The sequence below is a fragment of the Chiloscyllium plagiosum genome, unplaced genomic scaffold (genome assembly GCF_037043375.1).
Source record: "Chiloscyllium plagiosum isolate Xiang-an unplaced genomic scaffold, Cpla_swu_hap1 HiC_scaffold_27, whole genome shotgun sequence".
In the NCBI taxonomy this organism is placed as follows: Eukaryota; Metazoa; Chordata; class Chondrichthyes; order Orectolobiformes; family Hemiscylliidae; genus Chiloscyllium; species Chiloscyllium plagiosum.
Window position 1 is genome coordinate 7,389,106 of NW_028270165.1, and position 27,608 is coordinate 7,416,713.

At 45.3% G+C, this 27,608-nt stretch overlaps 2 non-coding genes across 2 annotated transcripts; both read right to left on the bottom strand.

Annotated features, from left to right (window-relative positions):
* On the bottom strand, window positions 1–74 carry trnan-guu (transfer RNA asparagine (anticodon GUU)). The gene has a single exon. It is a non-coding gene; the product is annotated as a tRNA-Asn (tRNA).
* Window positions 75–3,370: 3,296 nt separating this feature from the next.
* On the bottom strand, window positions 3,371–3,444 carry trnan-auu (transfer RNA asparagine (anticodon AUU)). The gene has a single exon. It is a non-coding gene; the product is annotated as a tRNA-Asn (tRNA).
* Between the last annotated feature and the right edge of the window lie 24,164 nt (window positions 3,445–27,608).

Below are 27,608 nucleotides of genomic sequence, written 5' to 3' on the forward strand. Positions count from 1 at the left end.
CGCCTCTGGGTGGGCTCGAACCACCAACCTTTCGGTTAACAGCCGAACGCGCTGACCAATTGCGCCACAGAGACAGGCGATGACATGGGCTGCGCCATCGCTTAGGGGAGGCTATTAGTGAATTCATAATTCAGTCTCCCGGCCTTGAATTCCAGTTGTCGTCTATCAGTTTTACTTTTCCATAATAAAGCCTGGGACATTCATTGTGGAGACACCGGGGACAGGCTGGAGACACATCCATGTCAGGAGGAACTAGCTTTCTTACTCCGGGGCCGTCGCCCTTCGAGCCTTTCAGTGTTTTGCCTGTTCCCGAGTTCTCTCATTGGCTCGGAGGCGAGAAGGGATTTGAATTCCTGATGTGCAGGAACGACAATTCTTTCAATGTCTCAGATCAGTTCATGTCCCGAGAACATCAGAGTCAATCTCCCGGCCTCTTCCACAAGGGGACGGTGTCTGCACTGTCTCTGCTCAGTGGGACAGTTCATCTTTCATTCTCCTCTCAATCCGCTTCCCAAAGAGTTTCTGAAGATTCACAAAGCTGGAGACTGGGATTTCTGTTTTGCTTCATGAACATTTTTCCATTTCCTAACTGACAATATTTTGCCAAAATCTCTTCCCAATTATACACCTTGCGTCATGTCCAGGGATGAGGAATTTCCATTTTGGAGAGACATTCCCAAGGTTGGGAATGTTCGCTTTGGAGCAAAGAAGGTTAACTGGAGATTTCCTGGGGCTGTTGGTAATGATAGGAGAAGACGCGGTGGGAATGGGCAGATTAATGATCAGAAGAATCAATTGCCACTGACCAGAGTCAGTTACCAGAGGACAGGGATTGAAGTTCTTGAATGAAAAGCAACACTTGTGCCTAATAAACACAGAGAATACTGCAGAAAGCCAACAGGTCGAGAAGCATCTGTGGAAAGGTAAACAGAGCTGACGTTGTGAGGCTGGTACGTTGTTTGTTCAGAAACGGAGTTTCCTGCATGGCAATCAATTCCCAGACATGAGAAAACGGGACTTTATTGAGACGGGTTTTGTGAAGTTTGAGCGATAATGCAACCAAAAGGAAGTCATTTAAAATCGCCAGCGAAGAAAGCATAGTCAGCAGGTTACCACACTGGGCGGGGGAACCCCAAAGGATCTCTACGCCAACACCTTAAGTGTTCGGCCACAGCTAAGCGCCCAAAGTTGTGGTGTAAAATTTCTCATGGAATGGTTATAACAGGAAAGGTGAGTATTGGGCTTGTCCTGTCCGCGCCATAGCCCCAACGTATCCTGTTCCCCTGGATTTGATCAGGACAGAGGAGGCTGATGGGAGATCGAACTGAACTACACACATTGATGAGTGATAGAACGGGTGGGAAGGATCCATTCCTATGCGTAGAGAGATTAATAATCAGGGCCGAAAATAAGGAGCCACTTCAAGAAATTTGGGGTTCATTCAGCAAAGCTAATGTAGAACTGTTCACAGAAAATTGTGATGAAAGTCTCTCGAATTATTTTGATGAGAAGTGTTGATGATGCTAATACAATCGATAGATGAACGTAGATTGGTAAATGTATTTGGTGACAGTTCTGTTCTAGCCCCGTGAGCGAAACCTGGATCTGAAGGAATAAAAGGGGAATTAACAGCATCGATCTGAAATTGGATACGTGACAAGAAGCAGAGCCATCATTAACAGTTGGCTTTTGAACTGGAGAAGGTTTCTCGTGAAATTAGCTTGAGGGTTGAGGTATGCAAGGTCAAGATAATTTAGGTAAAACACGGAAACGCTATCCTCATTAGCAGACAGTGAAAGGATTACAAGACGCAAATTAAACATGTTCGATAAGTGATACAGGGGTCTAGGAAGATAAGTATTATAAACTGTGAACAACAAAGTTCTGGAGCACAACACTTTCATTCAAAGACCGAAAACATCCAGGACCTGATTAATCAGATCGCATTGTGGTGCTTTTCTGCAAAACATCCACTTACAATGTCCTACAAAAGAGTGACAAAACCCATCCCTGTCAGCCCAGGATAGAAAATCCGAAGGGATGAACGTTTGCTGATTTTCTGAAGATTCACAAAGCTAAGACTGGGTTTTGGTGATTGTTTCCTTTCCACTCCCAGGAGCCGCAGTGGTTGGGGCGGTGAATTGGGGAAAGTAAAATGTGCCCGTGAGCAGCGTGTGGGGCTATTTCAGCTTCCCCTCATCTGACAGCGCTGTGACGTGACTCTGATGTTCTCGGGGACACTTACTGACGCGAGACAGTGAAAAGATTCTCATGCCCGCAGATCGGGATTTCAAACCGTATGCCGGCTTCAGGACAATGAGAAAGATTAATTGGGGTGTGTGAAGAAGCTGTGAGCTGCATTTCAAACAGGTAGGTGGGGTCAGATGCGTCATCCATTGCGCCCCGCCCCTGTGCGGACCTGACGCCGCCATGCTGCAGAGTTCTGACGTTATACAGACATGCGCAGCAATGGGAACCTTCACAAGGTGAACAACCAAAGATAATCACCGTCACTGCTTCCCTTCCACAGGCCCAACTTTGTGAAGCAGTATCTTTCACTGGCAAATGAAACATCCTTGTCCTCAGGTGCCTGCTTCATTTCGATCACGATTTCATGCCCCTCACTGTTCTAGTCTCATTTCCAAACACTTTGCTCACAGCCTCAAACGAAGCTCTGTGGGTATCTGTTTGTTCCACCCGAACAGGCAGTGGGTTGCAGATTCCCACCAGTCCCAATGTGAGTGAAATATTTTTCCCCCTCCACTGATTTGAATCTTAAAGAAGAAGCCGGGGAGCAAGCTCCCTTTCTTTTCGACGACATTTCTCATTTTGCAGTCGGCAGGTTTCACACCTGCGTGGGGAAACCGCAATGGATTTCAAGTCCATCGCATTAACCACTCGGCCCACGAATACAGAACCACACTGACAGCTTCACTTCCCAGGTCTGTCTGCCTGTGGAGCTGAGAAAGAGTGAATCATCGCAGAGTTTGTTTGAATCCAATCACTTCACAGTGATTCGAAAGGGTGAAATATCTGCACATGGCGAGTCGAGGTGTTTCATCCCAAAAGGTGAAATGAAATTTCCGTTAAAAACAAAACGAGAAATTGCAGGAGGAACTCAGCAGGTCAGGCAACATCTGTGGAAAGAGAATCAGAGACAAAATTTCAAAATTCTGTTTTCTCCAACAGGTACTGTCAAACCTGCCGAGTTTCTCTTTTTGTCTCGGCTTCTCAGAATCCACAGTCCCTTACGATAGACATTAATTCAATTCAGAAACCCCTTTGTGGAGAGGATTTCCGTTTGGGGAACATTTTCCTGACCCCATTAAAAGCGTTGAGCTTCGAAGCCAAGGAAGAAAAGCGAACACAGCGCCCCTGGGTGGGCTCGAACCACCAACCGTTCGGTTAATAGCCGAACGCGCTGACCAATTGCGCCACAGAGACCGGCATTGGCGTGGACTGCACCATCGCTTAGGGGAGGCTATTAGTGAATTCATAATTCAGCCTCCCCGCCGAGAATTACAATTGTTGTCCACCGCGCAGTCTTGCGAGAGATCCCGGCTTTCTTAACTTGACTTGTGCAAAAATGCCCGATTAAACTTCTCAAAAAGAACCTTCGGTAAACGAGGCTGGGCTCCATGGATTACGAATGGGACAGGAAGTGAAATGATTGCAGATAGCATTGAACAGGTTGACGTGTTTACTTCCCTAATTTTCTTATCCCTATGCCAATTGGCACGTGACTTGGGCAGTAATGTTATTACACACACTGGAGCAGTGGGATTTGAACCTGAGCCTCAGGGCTCTATGGGAGACTACAGCTGCACCACAAAAAAGAACTCTAGTAAATAGGTCCACTTCTGTTGAATGAGAGGAAACAGCTTCCTCCTCAACATGAGACACGACCACTGTACCCTCCGTGCCCATTACAATAAATTGAGCCTTCTCCTGTTGAATGAATGAGTGGGAACCCCTCTCTGAGCTCCAAGAAGCGGGGGGCCCGGCTGGAGGCTGGATTTGCTCAAGGCTTGTATCTATTAACTTATTTATATGGTTCCTACTGTATGGGAGTATGATTTACATTAAAACCGGAGGATCATGTCAGAGTGTTTGTTTATATTTAGCAGTTGTAGTTGGTAAAATACACTCCCTGGAGGAGCACATTCTATGCTGCTGCATTTCTTGCCTTCTGCCCTTTCCCCATTTGTTATCTCTCATCTCGATTTTACATTTTCAGTCAAATTTAATTTCACATTAATCAGCCTTGTATTCACTGTGTATTATTAATTAATCTGTTGGATTGTTGTAATGGTGTAATTTCATTTATGTTGTCTGAGTTTGACATTGAATGTGCAGGTGTGAATGCCAGTAAGTTATAAAAATAAATCAAGAACTTGTGCTTTTTAAACAAAAAGACGAGTTAAATGGTATTACTGGCGTTGTCTCCTTTGAGGATGATGATTATAATCTGACCAACAAACCATTTCATGCAGTCACCCAGTTTAATTAAAGTTTTTTGGAAAATAATTCTGGCAGGCAAAGATTTATACAACCCAAAATATGGTTGGTAATCATGTGTATTCTTATCTTTTAAGCCATAACAGATGGCATTGCGTGGCGGTTTGAGACTGAAACTTCGCTGGAAAGAATGTAGATTGATGAGGGAAGTCAAAATGGCAGAGTCTCGGGCCACAATCTATCAGTCTGGCTTGATTGCATGAGTGGTGGTTCTTCAAAAGCACCTTCCAAGTCATGACCTCAACCACCAAGAACAGACAAGTGTGAACACAGGATTCCGACTGCAAGATATATCGCATTGTTTCTTTGTTATTGACCAAAATGCTGGAACTCACTCCTCACCATTGTTACAGTCCACACCATATTTGTGAAGCAATTTAAGAAGCAGATCAGCACCACCTTTTCAAGGTCAGTTTGGGAAGAGTTGTTGGCACAGCCAATGATATTCACATCTCATGAAATAGTAAGCAAAGAGCCCACGGTGTTGGGAGGCTTTATGTTAGCATGGATAGATGATTGGCTAACTACCACAGTTGTGGTAAGTGGCATGTTCAGGATGACAACTTGTAACTAGTGGTGTACCACAGGGATCAGCGCTGGGGGCAACATTATTTACAATATATACACGAATTACTTGGATAAGTAAAGTGAAGGTACTATTGCTAAATTTGCAGAAGAGACAGTTGATGTGAAAGCAGGTGCTGAGGATGACATTAGATATCTGGAGAGGGAGAGAGACAGGTTAAGCAAATGAGCGAAAGCTTGACAGATGGGAAAATGAGGTAATACAGTTTGTTAGGAGGTGAAGAACTGAATATTAAATGGAGAAAGCTTTAGAATAGAGGGATTTGGAATCACGTCCACGAATCTCTTCATCCAATTTCAGTGAGGAAAAGGGAGACAAATGGGAGGTTGGCCTTTTCAATAGAGTAGAAATGTAGGAAGGTTATAGTGAACCTATGTAAGGCATTCGTCAGGCCACAACTGAATACTGTGAACAGTTTAGGGGCCTTTACCTGAGGAAAGATATATTGGCATTGGAGGCAGGCCAGAGAAGGTTGACCATGATGATACCAGGGATGGAAAGAATGTCTTATGAGGAGAACTGAATAGGTTGGACCTGTGCTTATTAGAAGTTAGAAGAATTAGAGGTAACCTTATTGTCACGTACAAGATTCTGAGGAGGCTTGCCAGGCTAGACGTGGAAAAGTGGGTGAGTCTGGGACCAGAGGAAGTAATCTCCAAATAGGAGATTGCATGTTTAGGACAGATAGGAATTTCTCCTGAGGGCAGTAAATCTGTGGAACTTGATACTACAGAGGGCTGTTGAGCCTGGGTTGTTACGTGCATTCAAGGTTGAGATATATTTTTTTTAATCATTAAGCAAATTGAGGATTATAGGGAAATGGCAGCAAAATGGAGTAAATGTTTCCCAGAATAATCGTGATCTGAATAAATGGCAGAGTCAACTCAATGGGCTGAATTGAATAGTAAATAGTAAGGAGGAAAAGGATGCAACTGGCAATTACAGACCAGTCAGTGTTGAGAAGCCTAGAGATTGTAGGGTTTTTGGTAGCATTTGGGCATTGTTACTGGATTTAACATCTGGAGTTTCAAATTGATGCTGCTATGGCCCCGATGCAATTTGAAATCAATTTATGTATCTGGAATATTAACTTATCGCTGCTTTGGTGATCTTATCAATTGTCATAAGTACCTCTCTTTCACTAATAACCTTTTTTAAGGAAGGAAATCTTCAGTCCTTTCCCAGTTTGGTGAATGTGTCACTCTTGATCCAAAGTCATGTGGTTGACTCTTAACTGCCCTCTGAATTGGCACTTGGTTATTTTTTGGGAGACCAAGTGTCACGTTCCATGAATGAATAATGAAAAATATTCAGGACAAGATTATCAATGTCACTGTCAGTGAAGGGAAGATTGTGATCTCGTGATACTGGTTAAGTAGCCCAGAGATCTCGGCCTTCTGAGAACAAAAATTAAAATCCCATCATGGATGCTAGTGGACTTTATTTTCAACGAATAAAAAGATCTGGAAATGAGAATTTGTCTCTGTACTGGCAACCAGGAAACCATTATTGGCTAAGACAATGAATTGCAGCTGTTGGAGATCAGAAACAAAAGGCACAGTTGCTGAGGAAATGCAGCAGGTCTGGCAGGATCTGTGGAAAGAAAGCAGTTAATGTTTTGAATCCAGCCTAATTTTGAAGGGCAACCGGGCTCAAAACAGTAACACTGTCGTCTCCTCATAGATGCTGCCAGAACTGTTGTTTTTGTCCAATCATTACAGAGTGTTGTGAAAGTGTTCTTTTAGGGAGGGAAATCTACCACTCACAACTCTACACACGCGTGCACACGCTCACATCATGTGACTCCAGACCTACTACAATGTGGTTGACTCTCAACTGCCTTCTAGCATGTAGCCTATTGCTCAGTCCAAAGGCCATGAGGGATGGGGAGCAAATGTTGGACGTGCTAGCAACAATTCCATCCCTCAAAATATTTTCATATATATTATAAAGCATAGGTTAATGAAGGACAACCGAAACTATGGGAAAGTCATGCCCAACTAACCTGATTTGCTTGTAGTTATAAATATTGTTTTAAAATCCTCTTCAGAGAGGACATTGGTTCCATCATTGTTGCAAAACTGCATGCCATTCTGTGCTTTCTGCTGCAGGAAGGGTGTTGTGAAACTTGAAAGGGTCAGAAAACATTTACAAGGATGCTGCCAGGGTTGGAGGGTTTGAGCTACAGGAAGAGATTGAATAGACTGGAGCTATTTTCTCTGGAGCTTTGGAAGCTGAGAGGTGACATTAAAGGCATTTTTAAAATCATGAGGGATATGGATAGGGTAAATAGGCAAGGTCTTTTCTCTTGGGGTGGGGGAGTCCAAAATTAGATGGCATAGGTTTAAGGTTAATGGCAAATGGAGTTTAATATAGATAAGTGTGAGGTCTTACATTTTGTATAGTCAAATCAAGGTAGGAATTTCATGGTGAATGGTAGGACCTTAAGGAGTGTAGTGGAACAGAGGGATCTTGGAGTACATGTTCACAGTTCTCTGAAAGTGGAGTCACAGGTAGAAAATTTGGGCACACTGACCTTCATCAATCATGGCATTCAGTATAAAATACCGAATTAGAGTCGAGATAAGCACCAAATAATAATACATACCAACAAGCACCAAATATGTTTCCTATGCAGTATTTCAAACCACGAGATGTAAGGGTGCAGGTTCATAGCTCCTAGAAAGTGGAGTCATGGGTAGACAGGGCAGTGAAGAAGACTTTCGGCATGCTTGCTTTCATCAGTCAGAGCACTGAGTACAGGAGTTGGGATGAATTGTTGCAGCTGTCACAGATTCCACACAACACAAGACGTGACCCTGCCCTCCCCTGACTGACTGCCCCTTTGCATATCTGGGGGAAGACACCCCTTTAATTGTGATGATCAGAAAACATGCCATCCTTCAAAAAAAGGGATGTGTTCACAAATATTTGGACAGAGGAAGGAAGTTGCAGTCTGGGTGAAGATCAATCTTCATTCAGAGAGGGAGAGGAAGAGCAGCAGCAGCTTCAGAAGTTCATGGTCCAACTTCTGAAAAGATTTTATCTGATTTGCAGTTGTTCCTGGACTTGTAATATCGTACTGCAGCATATTGTAGATCTTCAGTAAGAGTGTCAATACTGCACTACAGAGGTCCATTTGCAACTTGAGTCCATGTGAACTCTTCGTGGAGGTATGCAGTCTGCCACATAACCCTGTTGGTTTACGGTTACATAAAGATCGAGCAAAGATCTTTGGGATTGAGAGGAAAGAATGTTCCACAGTAACGAGAATTACGTTCAGACTTTCTATCATGGACTGACTGTGATGACCTTTGCAATCACTTCACAGGAATATTACAAGAGAAGAATTTGGCGGTAGAAATCTCAGACCAAACATCACATCAAAGTCTGACAGTCACTTGATTCACGAGGACGTGGATATTGATGGCCTTGAAAAGAAAGGGGAGAAGGTCTGTCTGCTTAGTTAGGTTTTAAACGTCAGTGTGACTGGAAACTCAGAGTCTCACATACCCACACACCCGAGTAGTGACTGGAACAAGCTTTACAGACTGAATGAGAGTGTTCCAATTATCAGGGGGTTCACCAGTAACACCACACACATGCTGTAAGCGTGAGCAAGTTTTCAACAGATTGTTAAGGTCTGAGACAGACGAGGGCACCTGCATCATGGAGAAACCGTGGAAATGTGGGGAGTGTGGGAATGGTTTCCCTTCGCCATTTGCGCTGGAGATTATTGGCGTTTGCACACCGGGCAGCGGCTGTTCACCTGCACTCAGTTACACCACCTCCTGGCCCACCAGTGGGTCCACACCAGCAAGAACCCGTTCATCTGTCCCGTGTGTGGGCAGGGCTTCACTCAGTCACACCACCTGCTGCCGCACCAGCGGATGCACACCGGGGAGAAACCGTTTTCCTGCTCCGTGTACGGGAAGGGCTGCACCCAGTCGTATCACCTGCTGCTCAGTTTCTGCGTCCACACTGGGGAGAAGCCGTTCACCTGTCCCGTGTGGAGCAATATCTTATGTGATTCCTTCACCCTGCGCAAACACCAGCGCATCCACACCAAGGAGCGGCCGTCCACCTGTCCAGTGTGTGGGAAGGGCTTCATCCAGTCGTACAACTTGTGGAGACACCAGCAACTTCACAAGTGAGATGGCGCAGGGATTCAGGTTGGACTCTGCTGTTACCGCTGCTGAGAGTCACATCTTGAACCCTGTTTAGTGGGTGAGGTGGGAGGGGTAAGGGGTTCCTTTATGCTGAATGGCCGCTCTGTCACCCATTTTACTTCCAGTGGGGGCTGACGCTCTCTGAGCCTGGGATTGCACCTTCCCTACGGAAACAGTCCACAGAAGCGGCTGAAGTGCAGGTAGATCTGAAATCGATACATTTGTCTCTGTCCCATTGAGTCTCCAGCACAGTCGATCCAATTGGCCTCTGTCAGTGTTTATGCTCCACCTGAGCCTCCACCCACCCCTTCATCAGCATACAGGTATCCCCTGAAAGTTCACTTTACCCCCTAGCCCCTCCCCACCCAAGCCTGTGCCAATTCTTAATCCTAACTTAGACCTGCTATTTATTGCCGTTGCGTGGTTTCTCCCATTCATGTGTCTATCCAGATACACCTTAAGTGTTGCTAAGGTGCCTCTTACCACTACATCCATTGGCAATGGATTCCAGGCATCCACCATCCAACTGTGTGAAAAATCTTCCCTTTCAATTCTCCCGCAGACTGTACCCCTCTCGCCTTGAACTTGTGCCCTCTTGTCGTTGACCTTTCCACCCTGGTGGGGCGGGAGGGGGGGAGCATCTGACTATCTAACAGACTATCTGGCCCAACACCAAACATCCAAAGAATAATCCACACAGACCCATTTCCCTACCCCTATTACTCGACATTTACCTAACTTTCACATTCCTGAACACTGTGGGGCAATTTAAGCACGGACAATCCAATTTAACCTGCCAATCCCTGGGCATTGGGGTAATTTAGCATAGCCACTCCACCCTAACCTACACATTTGGATTGTGAGACGAAACCGGAGGAAAACCATATCGACACAGGGAGAATGTGCAAACTCCACACAGACAGTCACCTGGGACTGAAATTGAACCAATGTCCCTGGCGCTGTGAGGCATCAGTGCAAATGATTGAGCCACCATGCCGCCCCGTCCAGTCAATCTGTGTGTCTCATCATTTTGTTGTGGCCATCCCTCTGCTTCCATCTTTACAGTGAATATAATCCAGGTTTATCCCATCTCTTCTCATAATGAGACCTCCAGACCAGGCAATGTCCGAGTGAACCTTCTCTATACCCTCTCCCAGAGCATCCATGTCCTTCTAGTATTGTGGGGACCAGAACTGCACGCAATATTCTGAGTGTGACCGGAATAAATAGCTGTAACATAACTTGCCAACTCTTACACTCAAGGCTATGTGCCTTCTTGATCTCGTTACCCGCCTGTATTGCCACTTTTGGAGATCTATATGGCCAGATCCCTCTGTATGCCAGTGCTTCTATGTGGTCTGAAATTTATCGTACAATTCTTGTATTTCCTATGTATCTGTATCCAGCTTCACCTTAATTGTGTTCCCCTTTTTATCGCTTTTCCCCCATTCTCACCCCCTCCACACATCAGCATATCATAAGATTATAGGAGCAGACATTATGCCATTCAACCCATTGAGTCTGCTCCACCATTCAATTATGGCTGATGAGTTTCTCAACCCCTTTCTCCCCGTAACATTCGATCCTCTTGATATTCAAGAACCTCGTTATCCCCATCTTAAATATATTCAACGATCTGGCCTCCACAGCCTTCTGGGGCAGTGAATTCCATAGATACACCACTCTCTGTCTGAAGAAGTTCTCCTTATCTCCGTTCCAAAAGGTCTTCCCTTTACTTGAAGGCTGAGCCCCTGGCTCCTCGTTTCTCCTACCCATGGAAATATTTTCCCAACATCCACTCTGTCTAAGCTGTTCAGTATGCTGTAGGTTTCAATTAGTTCCCTTGTCATCTTCTAAACTCCATTGAGTATAGACCCGGAATCCTCAAATGTTCTTCATATGTTAAGCTTTTCAATCCTGGGACCTTTCTCATCAACCTCCTCTGAACATGTTCCAGGGTCAGTATATCCTTCCTGAGATATGGAGCCCAAAACTGTGTACAGTACTCCAATTGTGGCCTGACTGGAACCTGACAGATCCTCAGAAGTGTTTCCCTGCTTTTATATTCAAGTCCTGTCAAAATAAATGCCATTGTTGCATTTGCCTTCCTAACTACTGACTCAACCTGTAAGTTTACCTTGAGAGAATCCTGGGCTAGAAGTCCCAAGTCTCTTTGCTCTTTGGATTTCTGAATTTTCTCCCCATAATCCTTCTGTTCCAGGGTAGCAGCAGAGACCTCCAGACACACTGATTTGTATTCCGGGATATCCAGGGATCTCAAGAACTGCCAGTATCTCAGGAGGAATCGTTATTCTGGGAGGAGGCAGAGAGGAGCGTGGTGTGCACCTGTAAACTCCAGAGCTTCCCAAACTTAACGAGTCAACAATAACTCATTCTGGACCAAGAAACGAAAGGGCGGACGAGAAACTGTGACACCACAGGAAGTGAAATTAGGCCATTCAGCCCATTGAGTCTCAAAGGTGATAGGGAAAATGGGGTTAAGAAAGATATCAGCCATGATTGAATGGCAGAGCAGATTCAATACAATAAATGGCTTAATTTCTGCTAGTTAACATCCATGGAAAGAAGGAGGCAACACAATAAGTTGTTTCTTGGGACAGGCAAGATAATGTTGTTTAATAATGGTGTGACAAAAGGACAATTAATTCTGCCTGTCGAAGGAAAGCCCTGACATAGAGGGGTTAATTGCAGGGCAGGCTGTTTCAAACAGATAGCTGACCCTCAAGGATAAGAAGGTAAGCTGCAGACCTGAGGTCTCCAGCAATGTGAGGTGATGTTAGAGTCTTTAAAAAAAACTCACACCACAGATTTGAAATTGAGGAAACGCCACCAAAATTCAACTCCAGAATGATGCAGTAGCAGCAGTACTTAGAAGAATAAGACTGCATCAAACCCCTGGACACTTCCAGAGATGGGCACTGTCGGTGGAAACCCAGATAAATTCAGCCATCAACTGGGTGATAGCCACGTTTGGTGGGGGGTGAAGCTGAATGAACTTGAGGGGTTTTATTTGTGGTTGCTACATGCAATAAAGTGCAAATCATTGTCTCAGCAGTTGATTCTCTGTGCGGTTTCTGAGTCAGGAGCCAAATTAAGGTGATTCACCCAAAACCACACCAAGATGCTGGGATTAATATTGACTCCATTGCATTCAAGAGAATGTCATCAATACAGTTACAAAGCGAAGGCTGAACCCACCCACCCCACTCACCAAGAGCTCAAACTGAAACGTCCAAAGAGTGGCACGTTGCCCTTTAATCTGTAAAGTCAGTGTGATAAGTGGTGTAACCTGCTGTAGTGTTAAAAGTAAATCCCTGACACTTTAAAATCGACAATCAGCAATTTATTTAGCCAACTCTCACGGTGAACAAATGAACAAAACTACTAACAAACTGAATAAATCCGTCCGAACTATTGGGTATTCTGGAATAAATCAAGATTCTTCTGGTATGCTGTTCCAATCAATACATGTCCCACTCAGATAACGCAAAAAAGAATTTAATCTCTCAGATTACAACCAGGTTATGTGTCTTCTGGAATATTCTGTGCCATCTTCTGTCGGGGATGCCTCCTCCGATTCCTCTGTCAGGAATGCCCTTCTCTGTTTTTCTAAATGATGCTTTCTCTAATATACAGATGACTGAGAGCGCCAATTCTTTATGATAGGATTGTCCTGTTGTCAAAACTTTAGGATTTAAATTTAGTAAATTTTTGGTAGCCAATGCGGCTGATTTAAATTGATTGGTGAAATTGAAAACCGTTTTCTTGTCCTGCTAACTGTACAGCCTTTTGTAACAAATGTTTCAGTTCAAGTGCTTTTTGTTGTGATCATGTTGCTACTTTAAGATTACGTTGTTGGTTTATTTTCAGGAGGGGTTGTAAAAGGCTTCCCATTCATCTAGGATTAAGGTTTTTGCTAATGGTTAACAGATACTGGCTAAGGCAATAATCCGGGAAAAGGGTTTGACATTTTTTCTTCTAAAACACTTCTACGATGAAAGGGCATTTGTCCCATTCTTTTCCCCTGCTTTTGATTTTAGCAAGCAGTCTGTCTGAAGCTGCTGCAGGAAGAGATGTTTTCTGATTCAACAGATGTTTCTGGCTGACTCTAAAGCTTCAGGGAAAATAGTACCAGCGTATTCAGCCTCTCCCTGTAGCTCAAACCTTGCAGCCCTGGCAACATCCTTCCAAACCTTTTCTCAACCCTTTCAAGTTTCACAATGTCTTAAAAAGACGTCAACTTTGCTCGACTAATGTGGGAGAATTTTCTGCATGACGCGTTCTGTCTGAAAGAGCCCTCCCCTGTGCTGTGACAGAGCTGCAGTGACTTTCAAAAGCCTGACAAATGCTGTTATCAGTCAAAGATTCATTGGGAGAAGCTTCTCAATCACATCTGTAAATGGAGAAAGTGTTTTTAATAATGAGACATGAATAAAGGTCTGCATTAATCATTTGTTCTGAAGATTTACTCATACATCACAAAACAGAGCATATGAACCCGGTCACAAGAAGTCTACGGGAATATAAGACACCACTGCCTATTTCCTGACCAGGACCGACTTTGCACAGAAAACATGGACATTTTAAATGAATGGGGTGCCATTCGTTTTAAGATCAGGTGAACTTAAGAGGCACAGCATTGGCTTAGAAATGAGAGATCCTTGACACACACACAGCCAAAATCATCACTGCCATTATTATCAAATTAGAATTTAGGCTGGATAGGCTGGGATGTTTTTCCACTGGAGCAGAGGAAGTTGAGAGGCAATATTTCCAAACCATGAGGGGTAGAGTTGGGTTAACGGTAGCTGTCTCTTCCCTCGGGGGAGGATTTCAAGAGCAAGGACACGTTTTTATGGTGAGAGGAGAAAGATGGAAGAAAAGATGTGGGGCAAAATATTTACAGAGTGTTGTTCGCCTGGGGAAACAGTTGCCAGTGGAAGTGGTTGAAGCAGGTACATTAACAACATTGAAAAGGCGTTTCAACAAATACATGGATAGCAAAGCTTTAGAAGGATATGGGCCAAGTGCAGGGAAATGAGGTTAGTGTTGACAAACATTTTGGTCAGCATTGATCGGTTTGGGCTGAAGGACCTGTCTCTGTGCTATAGTACTCGATGACTGGCGTCTCTTTGTAACTCTGACAGTGTTGAGTTTCCACATGAACCAGGAAAAAGTGAGGACTGCAAATGCTGGAGATCAGAGTTGAGAGTGTGGTGCTGGAAAAGCACTGCAGGTCAGGCAGCACCCGAGGCGCAGGAGAATCGATGTTTCAGGCATAAGGACATCCAGATGAATATCTCACTAAATCATGCTGAATCAAATCTGATCTCATTCGTCAACTCTGATGTGGAGGTGCTGGGGGTGGACAGGTCAGAAGTCACACAACACCAGGTGACAATCCCAATAGATTGATTTGAACTCATGAGCTTTCGAAGCACTGTTCCTTCATCAGGTGAAGTGATGAAGGAGCAGCACTGATGAAGGAGCAATGCTCCCAAAGCTTGGGATTTCAAATAAACCTGTTGGACTGTAACCTGGTGTTGTGTGACTTCTGACTTCAACTTCTTCAACTACGCATTCATGTTGTACTTAATGGGATACTTTATCCAACTCGGTATAGTTAAATCATATCGCTTGGAGGGGTTCATTTGAAACCTTCCAGGAGGTGAATTCAACAAGATTGAATTATTCAAAGTTACTCAATTCTAAACTTACCTCAGGACCAGTAGTCATAGAAGTACAGCGCGGAAACAGATCCTTCAGTCCAACTCGTCCACGCTGACCAGATATTCTAAATTAATCTAGTCCCATTTGCCAGCACTTGGCCCAAATCCCTCTAACCCTTTCTATTCATGTCCCCAACCAAATGTCTTTTAAATTCTACCAGCCTCCTCCACTTCCTCTGGCAGCTTGTTCCATACACGCACCACACTGATTGAAACGTTTTCCCTTTAGGTCCCTTTTAAATCTTTCCCCTCTAACTCTAAACCTATGCCCTCTCGTTCAAACTGTTAAATCACTTCTGATGGAGATGTCAACGTTTCGGGTAGAACCCTTCTTCAGTCCTGAGGGGTAATACCTGAAATGCTGCCTTCTCCACCTCCTGGTCTGCCTGCCTTGTTGTGCCCAGCCTCCTGCTTATCTATATTAGATTCCAGCATCTGCAGTTTTTTATTTTGTCTCTAACAAATGGTGGAGCAGAGTCGATGGGTCAAAATATCCTAACTTCGGCTCCAATGGTCTTGTGGTCTTAGGTTTGTGCTGGCCCTGGGCTCAATGAGCAGCAGCGCCCACTGGAAGCAATATTCACAGAACCATAGAATCACGACAGTGTGGAAACAAGCCCTTCTGACCAACAAGTTCAGAGCGACCTTTGAAGAGTAACTCACCCAGATACATTCTCCTACCCCATCACTCTGCACTTACACCTAACTAATGCACCACACTTACACATTCCTGAACACTATGGGACTATTTCGCTTGGCCAATTCACCCAAACATGCGCACGTTTGGACTTTGGGAAGACACTGCAACACGCAGAGGAAACCCACGCAGACACAGGGGGGGAATTACATGCAAACTGCACACAGACAGTCACCCTGAGGATGGAATCAAATCTGGGTCCCTGGCACTATGAGGCAGCAGTGCTAACCACGGAGACACCACCCCCCCCTTCCCCCTCCACTCCCCCAGTAGAAAACAAAAAACCCTACCAACTCTCCCACTACCCCCACTGTCAGAAAGGGCAGGAGGTTCAGTCCTGGGAGTGACCCTCAGCAGCGTTACCGGCAGAATCTGATTGTTGGGAGCATTGGTGCCTCCGCTGGTGCTTGTTCAAGCTGCAGGAAATTGTGAACCTCTGTCCACACTCGGGCCAGGCAAACGGCCTCCCCCCAGTGTGGACCCGCTGGTGCGTCAGTAGAGTGAAGGAGACAGCAAAGCCCTTCTCGCACTCGAGGCAGGTGAACGGCCTCTCTACAGTGTGGACCCACCGGTGTGTCAGCAGGTGGGAGGCCTGGGTAAAGCCCTTCCCGCACACAGAGCAGCTGAAGGGCCTTTCCCCAGTGTGGACCCACTGGTGCTTCAGCAGGTCGGAAAGCGTGTAAAGTACTTCCCGCAGACAGAGCAGGTGAATGGCCTCTCGCCGGTGTGGACCCGCCAGTGGGCCAGCAGACCAGAGGAATCGCTGAAGGCCTTCCCACATTTGGGGCGGTTCTGGACCCGCCGGTGAATCACGAGGTGGGAGGAGCGAGTGAACACCTTCCCACAATCGGGGCAGCTTCCAACCCATGTAAGTACCACATGGGAACTGACAATTTTTAATGCCATTGGATTGCTTGGACAGAACATTGGCTGGTGAAATTGGCAATATAGCTGTCTCAGACCATGTTCCAGTGTAATTAGATGGTAAAATCAAGAGTGGTGGAACGGATGCACAGCACTGGTGCATGGACCCATTCCTGTTAAGGGATAGCAAATTTGTTGAGTACATCACAAGAGTTCAGAGCCTTCTGGGATATCAACTCGGGTACGGCCAGTAATCCGGAAATACTGGAGGAGGCCACTAAGGCATATTTATGAGGCCTGATTATTTTTTATTCAACGACTAGAAGGACGCAGAGGAAGGAGCAACAACAGATGTTGGAGACCCGTCTGCAGATAGCTGAGGAAGTATAATATAATAGGCCTTCACTGGTCAAGCTGCAGCTCTCCGGGCTGCTCCCAACTCATTGCACACACTGGGAAAAAAAATGTATGCTTTGCTCAACAAAGATTGTTTGAATTTGGAGATAAGCCAGGTAGATATATGACGAGAAAGAAAATGCTTCCCAATCTATTATGTCTGTTAGAGAGAAGGTTGGCACAGTTACCCGTGAGTTAAAGAAGATTAATGTTAGATTTAGGGAATACTTTGCAGGGTTATATCGGTCGGAGGGAGATGAACACAGTGCAGCGAGAATGCAGGCCATTTTTTAGATCCTGCACCTCCCTAGTAAAAACGCGGAACAGGTTTCCTTTTGAATACGCCTTTGACGATACATGAGGTGCAGGATGCAATAAAGCATCTCCAAGGTGGCAAAGCACCGCGGTCAGATGGATTCCCAAGTGAATTCTATAAGGAATTCATAAATGTGTTGGTGGTGCCACCTCTGGGGATGTATAGCTATTCATATGCACAGGATTAGGGAGGCTAGTATCTCCCTCATTTTAAAGAAGGAGAAAGAGCCCGAAGAATGTGCTTCATACAGACCCATTTCACTGTTGAATGTAGATTTTAAAATTCTACCCAAGACGCTGGCCCTGAGGTTGGAAAAGGTGTTGTTCTGTATTGTGAAAGAAGATCAGATGGGTTTTGTTAAGGGCCGTAGCTCCTCCAACAATATCAGGAGGGTACTGAACATAGTGCAGGTATGCCAGCAAAGGTTGATCCTGGGTTCAGTGGCCTCCCTAGATGCAGAAAAGGCATTTGGCCAGATAGAATGGCTGTACCTGTTTGTGGTCCTCAAGCGCTTTGGTCTGGGGGCAACCTTTGCGAGATGGGTGGTGGTGTTGTATAATGATCCTAAGGCAGCAGTCATCACAAATGGCACTAAGTCAGATAACTTTAATACTGGGAGAGGTAGTCGACAGGGATGTCCTCTTTCACCGCTGCTATTTACCTTGGCAATTGAGCCATTAGCTGAGGCTATCAGGAGGGATCCTGAAATAGTGGCGCCAGGAGTGGGAATGGGGGAACATAAGATTACCCCATATGCTGATGACATCCTTTTGTTCTTGGCCAATCTGGAGGAGTCCGTTCCTCGATTGATTCAAACAATTAATTTATTTGGCAGTTTTTCAGGCTGCAGGATCAACTGTACAAAATCAGAAGCCATGCCGATGGTGGGTGGGGGGGGGGGGGGGTGGGAGAATTAGTGGAGGTGCCTGATCTGAGGGATGGAATGCAGTTCCTGTTTAGATGGTCGTCAAAAGGGTTTTTGTATTTGGGAATTTATATTACCACTGCCTTCCACCAGCTGTATAAAGCTAACTATGTACAATTACTGGAGAGGATAAAGCAGGATTTGCAGCGATGGGACGGATTACCGTTATCATGGTTAGGCCGAATAGCTCTGATTTAAATGAATGTTCTTCCTCGTCTACTGTACCCCATGAGAATGCTCCTGTTGTTGCTACCCAGATGAGTATTACTGAGGCTCAATGGTTGGCTAGGTTCTTTTATTTGGTGTCGCAGCCGCCCCCTAATTAAATTTACCAAATTGAAGCTCTCATAGGGTGAGGAGGTGTGGATCTTTTGGATTGAAGAGATATCAAATAAGCGCTTTCTTAGCATATGTGGGTGACTGGGTACGGGGGGACTCGGGGTCGATTTTGCTTGACGTTGAAGCATTGCAGTCGAGATGTCCCCTAGTTAATCTATTATTCGTTGATAAGATGAAATCTGAGACTGAGCAGTGTAAGAGTACAATCATTTTAAATACAGTGAAAGCCTGGAGGATAATGAGGCAAGACAAGGGCAATTGGCTGATGACCTCGCTGATTACCCCACTGGTGGCAGCCCAAGGATTTAAACCTGGGGCAAGGGACTCCGGCTTTAAGTCATGGGAGAATAAGGGAATCTCCTGTAGGGAAGATTTATTCGAGGGTTAGGTCTTGATTTAATTTAGCCAGCTAAGTCAGAAATGTGCATTGTCTAATAGGGACCTTTTCCGGCACTTTCGGCTAAGGGATTATATACAGAGGAAGACCACGCTCCTGGCTCAGCACTACAGGACAAATGTGGAGTAAAGAGTACTCTGGTGTACAGGCGCTCTTTCAGTTAGTACGTTGTATCATTTACAGAAGGGACGTACCTTAGGGGATGTGGAGGGACTCTCCAGGATGTGGAATCGGGAGCTAGGATAGGATATTTCATTAGAAGCATGGCAAGATATATGGGAAATGAAAGGAAAATTTCAATATGTAACAAAGCACAGGGCATGCAATTGAAGATTTTACACAGGGCTTATGTGGTGCCAGAGAGGAGCATCACCAGGGTGTCCCAAATGTAAAATTAGTATAGGCACTCACACACTGCTATTGGTCATGTTGTAAGATCCAGAGATACTGGAGTGCTATAGTAAGGGAGCTGAAGGACATCCTGGGGGATTGAAGTTAAAGTGAATCCGGTATTTCTTCTTCTGGGGTTGCTAAATTTGCCTTCTCTCAGAGAACACAGGAACAGACTGTGTAAGGAAGAACATTTTAATGAATTGGATGTTGGAAAACCCCTCAGGGCTTATGGGGTGGCATATGCTGATGATGGAGCATCCCCCCCAAGATGACCTCACAAATATGGTGCACCACAAAATAGTAGTTTTACAAGACGTGGCGGCCCTTTCCAAATTATATTGATGCAGACTGATCAGCAGTATTGATTAGAGCCGTGGTATAACTGTGGGAATCAGTCTGGGCGCTCATGGGGCCCTGGGAGGGCAAGGCTGGGTGAAAGGAATACAGGTGCAATAACTGGTACTCCCATGGATTGGAGCCTTAATGGAGGTGTGGTGAGTGAAATAGAATAAAGTAATGTGATAGAATTCAAATTAACTTAAATTATGTTTAATTTTATTTGTTTTCAGTTTGATTGTAGCTCAGTTTAAGCTAAGTTTGTTCTTGTAGAATAATAGTTAACTCATTATTAATAGTATCATAATATGACATTGTTGTACTGCTATTTTTCTGTATTTTGGTATTGTTCTTTTTTGTATATAGAGGTCTTGTGAGAGATTTGAAAAAGTTTCGAATAAAAATATTTTAAAAAAAATTTTCACCTTCCCCCATAACTATTTTTGACATTCAAAAGTCAGATGAACTCAGCTTTGAATATATTCAATATCTCCCTAACTACAGGAAGGCATCCCCACTTTGAACTCAGTTCCTCTTGCTAATATACCACTTGCCTTGCTGATTGCTTGCTGCACCAATGTGACAACTGGCATTGACTGGAGTAGAAAGCCTGAGCAGAAGGTAGCTGAGGCACGTTTGTACATCCACACATCATTCCTGATGAAGGGCTTTTGCCCAAAACGTTGACTGTTCTGCACCTCGGATGCTGTCAGACCAGCTGTGCTTTTCCAGCGCCACAATTTTCGACTCTGATTTCCGGTATCTGCAGTCCTCACTTTCTCCACATCCCTATATATCACAATTTAAACAATGTACCTCCTTTCTGTTTTTATTTCATGGGAAAGGCTATAATTTCACACTGCGTTACTACATTTACCATGTGTTTGCCAATTAAGACACATACCTGAACCAGCTTTGCTGCAAGTCAAGAACTGAACACCAGAGTGAAAAAATAAAATGGAAAAAGGGGTGAGAACAGTGTGTTGAACTCACAGATGTTGGACAGAGGAAAGAAGTTGCAGTCTGGGATGAAGTTCAATCTTCATTCATAGAGAGAGGAGCAGCAACACCTTCACAAGCGCATGGTCCAACTTCCGCATTCCGACAATAGTGAGGAGGCTCTGGCAGGAGGTCCTTCAGGGTCGATCAGAAGAATATTGAGTGCCATTTCCGCTGACAGCAAAGAGCATGCGCAGTATTTTGCTGACACCAGCGTACATGCGCAATGCTTCCTGACATCGAGAAGCATGCGCAGTATGCCCAGTGGAGATGCTGGTCCAACTGCCAATCGGAGAGAAGAAAAGGCTGGAGCCCACTTCTTTTGTTTTCCTGGAGCTCAACAGTTTATTCCTTTTGCATTTTGTCTGGCTGCTCAAGTTTTGAATGTCTTTTCCCCAGGGTAGAGGGAATCCAAAACTGGAGGGGCATAGGTTTAGGTTGAGAGGGGAAAGGTTTAAATGAGACAGAACTGGTAACATTTTCATGCAGAGCGTGGTATATGTATGGAATGAGCTGCCAGAGACAGTGGTCGAGTCTGGAACAATTACAACATTTAAGAGGCATCTGAACGGGTATATGAATAGGAAGGGTTGAGAGAGATATGGGCCAAATGGTGGCAAATGGATCACCAGATTAATTTAGAATATGTGGTTGGCATGCACCGAAAGGTTTGTTTCCCTGCTCTGCAACTCTATGACTCTATTTCTACTTAATCTGAACCAACTTCACAAGACGAGTAATTGGCCATTCCATCCGTACAGCCGGCCCTCAACTGTGGCCTAATTGCACAGATTTCAATGCAAGTTTCAGAAAAATGTCTGCAGCGTTTTTTAAAAATAATTGAATTTGCTTTCAAACTTTACTGATGTTTTTGTAAATATCATTTTAGCAGTTCTCAATGTTAAAGATCAGCCTTTCTCACACCACACCCTCCCATTTCCCAGGTAGAGTGATCAACAACCGCTCTCTCTCTATCCTTAGAAGGGCTGATACAGTGATCAAAGAGCGCTCGAGGCACAAGAAAGGATCAGGGTGGGGGTGCGGGTAGAGAAATTGAACAGGAAACAGAGGCTAGGGGGAAGAGAGAGAGAGAAATGGATACGGGGACAGAGCATTGGAGTTAGAGAAACCCTGGGGGTGCACAGGGTGGGGGGCAGAGCGTTTGTCAGAGAGAGAGAGAATGGGGTTGCAGAGTGTGGGGAGAGAGAATGGACGTGTTTCAGTGAGTGGGGAGAGAATGGAAGGGGCAGAGGGTGGAGGAGAAAGAGAGCTACAATGAATGTTCGGAGAGAGTCGGGGGAGAGAGAGGGAATAGATGGAGAGCAGAGGGTGGGGGAAGAGAGAGAATGGAGGGGGCAGAGAGTGGGAGGAGAGAGAATGAGTGTAGGGAGAGGGACTGGATGGAGGAAGGCAGAGGGTGGACGAGAGACTGGACTGGTCAGGGGGCACCGGGTATGGCGATAGAATGGACGGAGGTGCAGTGGGTGGCATGTGTGTGAGAGGGGTGAAGCTAGGGATAGCGAGAGAGAATAGACAGGGGGCGCTGTGGGCATGATTGGGTCTTGATTGAATGGGGAATTGGTGAATGCGTCCCACCCACTCCCAGCATCCCCTTCTTTGCACATGTGCAGTGCAGATTATTGTGAATGACGCGAGAGAGAATCTGGAGCGTGAGCGCAATTCCCCTCAGATCCTGGCATCAGCAAACCACTGCCTTTCTGTTTTAAAAACTAAATAAAGATGTGGGCAATATACTGGGAATGGCAAGAAGTGAGTAAGAAACTGAACCGAGAGTAAGCGCTTTCTGGTGAGGGGAGCTGGGCAAAAACAGGAGGATGGAAGGATGAATTCGAGTTGGAATCCATTGAAAGGTGGAGGAAATGGGAGACAGAGATTTCGGGTAGGAGATAGGGAAGGCTGTTCGGTACAAACTAGAATTATCTTTTCCTGCCCTGCACTGACAGCAATGATCTGTTTTCTCAAGGTATCAGCAGAGGAGGATTTGCTATGCAGGCGTGCACAAGAAATTTACTCAGGGCCTGAATATCAGCAGCGTTTAAATCCAGGAGGGGAAGTTATTTCAAACATCAACGTGACTTGAGAAGCCCCGCGATTCCACGCAGCCTGCGTGGGAGTGTTCCAGGGTTCTAACTGTGCAGAGAACTTTAACTCTGTAGCGAAATGTGGACGAGTGTTTTCGCTGAAGACGAGCCCTTCTTTTGATCGTTGAAGCTGCTGAGACGCAATGACCCCTGTACCGTGGAAACTCTGTGGAAGCAAATTCAATTTCCCAAACGGGTTGGAGTGTCACCAGGACTGGCATGAAGCCAATCGATTCCTTCAATCCTGGAATGAAGTTAATCGATTCCTTCAATCCAAGACTGTGGGCGGCGTGGCAGCAGCTCAGTGGTTAGCACCGCTGCCTCACAGTGCCAGGGAGTTGAGTTCGATCCCACCCTCAGGGTGTTTGTCTGTGTGGAGTTTGCACTTTCCTACCACCCCCCAATCTCTGGGTGCTCTGGTTTCCTCCCAAGATGCGCAGCTTAGAGTGGATTGGGTGTTCGAAATTCAGGGATTCGCTGTGGAGGTTATTGAGTGGGATGCTCTAAGGCGGGGCGGGGCGGGGCGGGGCGGGGCGGGGGCCAGTGTGCGTTGTTGGGCCAAAGGGCCTGTTTTCACAGTGTAGGGGGTTTGATGATTCCCCCAACGTGTCTGCAGCCTGGCTTCCAGCTGCATCTCTCTGAGGCGAAGGTCCTCCAGCATGTGTGTTCCCTAGTTTCCAGCACCCAGAACCTCCCAACATCTGCAAATCGAAAGATAAATCCCACCCTGCCCTCTCCAATGTGTGCTATGTAACTGCTTATTCAGTTTTAGTGGCCCAGCAGAGGCTGGTAGCCAAGTTCGGAACACATGAGGATGGCATCAACCAGGACCTTGGATTCATGTCACATGACAGGTAACCCCACTTCACTGTTACGCGCTCTCACACCCACACAAAGCACACACTCTCACATTCACACAGATCCCTCCCTCAGACACACACACAAATACACCCTCTCACAGGCTGATACTCTATCACTCACACACTTTATCAAGCACGCACACACTCACCCATACTCTCATGCATGCGCACTTACATATAAGGCTTTAGTGTGATTTTATATTTGCAAATACATTGTGCGCTTTTTGAGCCAAATACAATCTACAGGCAGTTAATCCATGTGAGATTTTATAAATTCCTACTTTGGAAATAGAACCAGTCTCACTCAAGATTGGGATACAGACCTTCAGTTGTCTCGAATGTGTCTTCAAACAAGTTCTGGGATTTACATATTAATGAACCAAAACCTGCAACCCATTCTAAAAGATGAAAGACTTCACAACAATCTAAATTTGGTCTATATCATTTCTGTTGCATGAAACTGCGATCTTTTGTTATAAATTCTCCTACGATCCTGTTCCACAAACACCTGATGAAGGAGCAGTGTTCCGAAAGTTAGTGCTTCCAAATAAACATGTTGGACTTTCACCTGGTGTTGTATGATTTTTAACTTTGTTTCTTGTGAATACATCCCACACCTCCAGGTGCTGCCAGTAAACCTTACAATGTCGATGAAACGATGCAATACCTGCAGGGATGAAAAATTTACAACTTCTAATGATATAAGCTACTCATTCACTGCTCCTTCTGATACACGATATTGGAAACTTAGTGCAAGAGGTTGAAAGAAATGAGCAGTTTTAAAACAAAAACCTATTGGATCTCATAGCTTTCATTGACAGTCTGAGACTGGGGTTAAGTTCAAGTAACCTTTCTTGCCACCCAACTTTGTTACAGCTTCAGATCTCCCCAGCAAAAAAAGTGCATGAAAAGAAGCGTTTTTTTAAACAGCTCAAAGCTCACACACTCCTCCCAACTCCACTTCCTTTACTGTTGGTCAGCACCGAGTTGTCCCTTTATAATTGGATCCTTGGTACAGCCTTAAGCTGAAGGAAGTATTGCCTCAGTCAGCAATTTCAACCCACACACTGTATCCATTTAAGTTACTCCCACTCATTTGACATGGGGGGGAGGGGGCAGTCAATGGTCAACCATGCTGCTGTGGGTCTGGAGTCAGGTGGATGCCAGACCGATGAAGGATGCAGTTGAGATGACTGAGTGAATCCTTTCCCACAATGGCAGTTTCCTTTCCTAAATGGGACACGAGTGAATTAGATGGCACTTTCTACCCCCAAAAATGGTTTCATTATTAGATTCAGAACTCCAAATTTCTGAACGAATTCCAATCCCACTATCTGCCTCGGCTGGATTCAAACCCCGGGAATCCCCGGAACTGGGTTGATAGTCCAGTCAATAATGGCACTCGGTCGTCGCTCCTTCAATCCCCCTGCAATGACACGTGAACTCAATAGACAATAGGTGCAGGAGTAGGCCATTCTGCCCTTCGAGCCTGCACCACCATTCATTATGATCATGGCTGATCATCCTCAATCAGTATCCGGTTCCTGCCTTATCTCCATAACCCTTGATTCCACTATCTTTGAGAGCAATATCCAACTCTTTCTTAAACGAATCCAGAGTCTGGGCCTCCACTGCCTTCTGGGGCAGAGCATTCCACACAGCCACCACTCTCTGGGTGAAGAAGTTTCTCCTCATCTCTGTCCTAAATGGCCTACCCCTTATTTTTAAGCTGTGTCCTCTGGTTCGGGACTCACCCATCAGCGGAAACATATTTCCTGCCTCCAGAGTGTCCAATCCTTTAATAATCTTATACGTCTCAATCAGATCCCCTCTCAGTCTTCTAAACTCAAGGGTATACAAGCCCAGTCGCTCCAATCTTTCAGCATAAGATAGTCCCTCTATTCAAAGAATTGACCTCGTGAACCTACGCTGCACTCCCTCAATAGCCAGAATGTCTTTCCTCAAATTTGGAGACCAGAACTGCACACAATATTCCAGGCCAGCATGCTATTATCTTTCTTCACTACCTGCTGTACCTGCATGCTTACCTTCATTGACTGGTGTACAAGAACACCCAGATCTCTTTGTACTGCCCCTTTACCGAACTTGACTCCATTTAGGTAGTAATCTGCCTTCCTGTTCTTGCCACCAATGTGGATAACCATACATTTATCCACATTAAACTGCATCTGCCATGCATCTGTCCACTCACCTAACCTGTCCAGGTCACCCTGTAATCTCCTAACATCCTCCTCACATTTCACCCTGCCACCCAGCTCTGTATCATCAGCAAATTTGCTAATATTACTATTAATACCATCTTCTATATCATTAATATATATTGTAAAAAGCTGGGGACCCAGCACTGATCCCTGCGGTACCCCACTGGTCTCCACCTGCCATTCCGGAAAGGCGCCATTGATCACTACTCTTGTTTCCTGTCAGCCAACAAATTTTCAATCCAAGTCAGTACTTTGCCCCCAGTACCATGCGCCCTTAGTTTGCTCACTAACGTCCTATGTGGGATCTTATTAAAGGCTTTCTTAAAGTCCAGGTACACTACATCCACTGGATCTCCCTTGCCCATCTTCAGAGTTACATCCTCAAAAGATTCCAGAACTCGCTGGTGGCTCCGCAGGTGGGAGGAGCGGGTGAAGCCCTTTCCACACTGAAAGCAGATGAACGCCCTTACCATGATATGGACCCTTTGGTAGATTACAGTGTAGATGTCTGAGTGAACCCCTTCCCGCACACAGAGCATGTGAACGGCCCCTCTCTGGTGTGGATCGGCTGGTGCCTCCACAAGTTGCCCATATGACTGAAGCTCTTCTCGCACTTAGGGCAGCTAAACTGCGCTTCTCCGATGTGGACCTGCTGGTGGGTCTGCAGGGTGTAGGAATCGACAAATCCCTTCCTGCACTCAGAGCAGGTGAACGGCCTCTCCCCCAGGTGAACCCACTGGCGTTTCGGGAGCTGGGATGCATCGATGAATCGCTGCCCACACAGAGAGCAGGAGAACGGCCTGCTGTGAACCTGCTGGTGTGTCTACAGGTGGGACGACTGAATGAATCCTTTCCCACAATGGTGGCAGATGAATAGCCGCTCCCTGATGTCAACACGCTGGTGTGTCTGCAGGCTGCACAGCCAACTGAATCCCTTCCCGCAAACTAAGCAGGAGAACGGCGTCTCCCCAGTGAGAACGCATCTGTGGGTGTCTAGCCCCAATGGGGAAGGGAACCCTATCCCACAGTCCCCACATTTCCATGATTTCCCCATGAGGGGAGCATTCTTTGTGTCGCGCTCACACATTCTCTCACACAGACAAAAGCAAACATTTCTTCTCGAATTGAATGGCTGCTGATATCAAGCCCCATTGATTCAAGTGGCTCTGTCAGATGATGACGTTTCATTTGTTTTCAGATTTCTTTCTGCATGTCTTCCTGCAAAAAGAATCACAAATTGAGTGATCACTGTCAGTACTGTTAAATGAACATAACATCGGTGGCAATTCCTGTAGATTGCTAGATGAGTGCTGACCATATATTATGCAGGACGCAGAAAACCCTACTGCAACAAGATAGCCTTAAGTGTGTATGGAGGAAAACGTAATTTAGATCGCAATAACCTGGAACAAGCTGTCGACAAAGGTGTTGGAAATGGAGCTGAATCAAGAATATGATAATGAAATGTCAAGGCTGCTTGGGAAAAGAAAGCCAGTGAAGTTACTGAATGACTTCCTGCTGTCCTAGTAAATTAAAAAAAGACAAGAAATATAGAACGTAACTCCATTACTGCATTAGAAGGTGAAAAATCATAGCCACAAAGTTTTTATAACAGCCAACAATATCAGATATATACCATATGAATCAACATATGTCTTCCTCTGAAATCAATGTGCCAATCCCTTAAATACTGCTCAGTTCCATGAGAAACTACCCTTATAATTCTGAACATGAGGAAA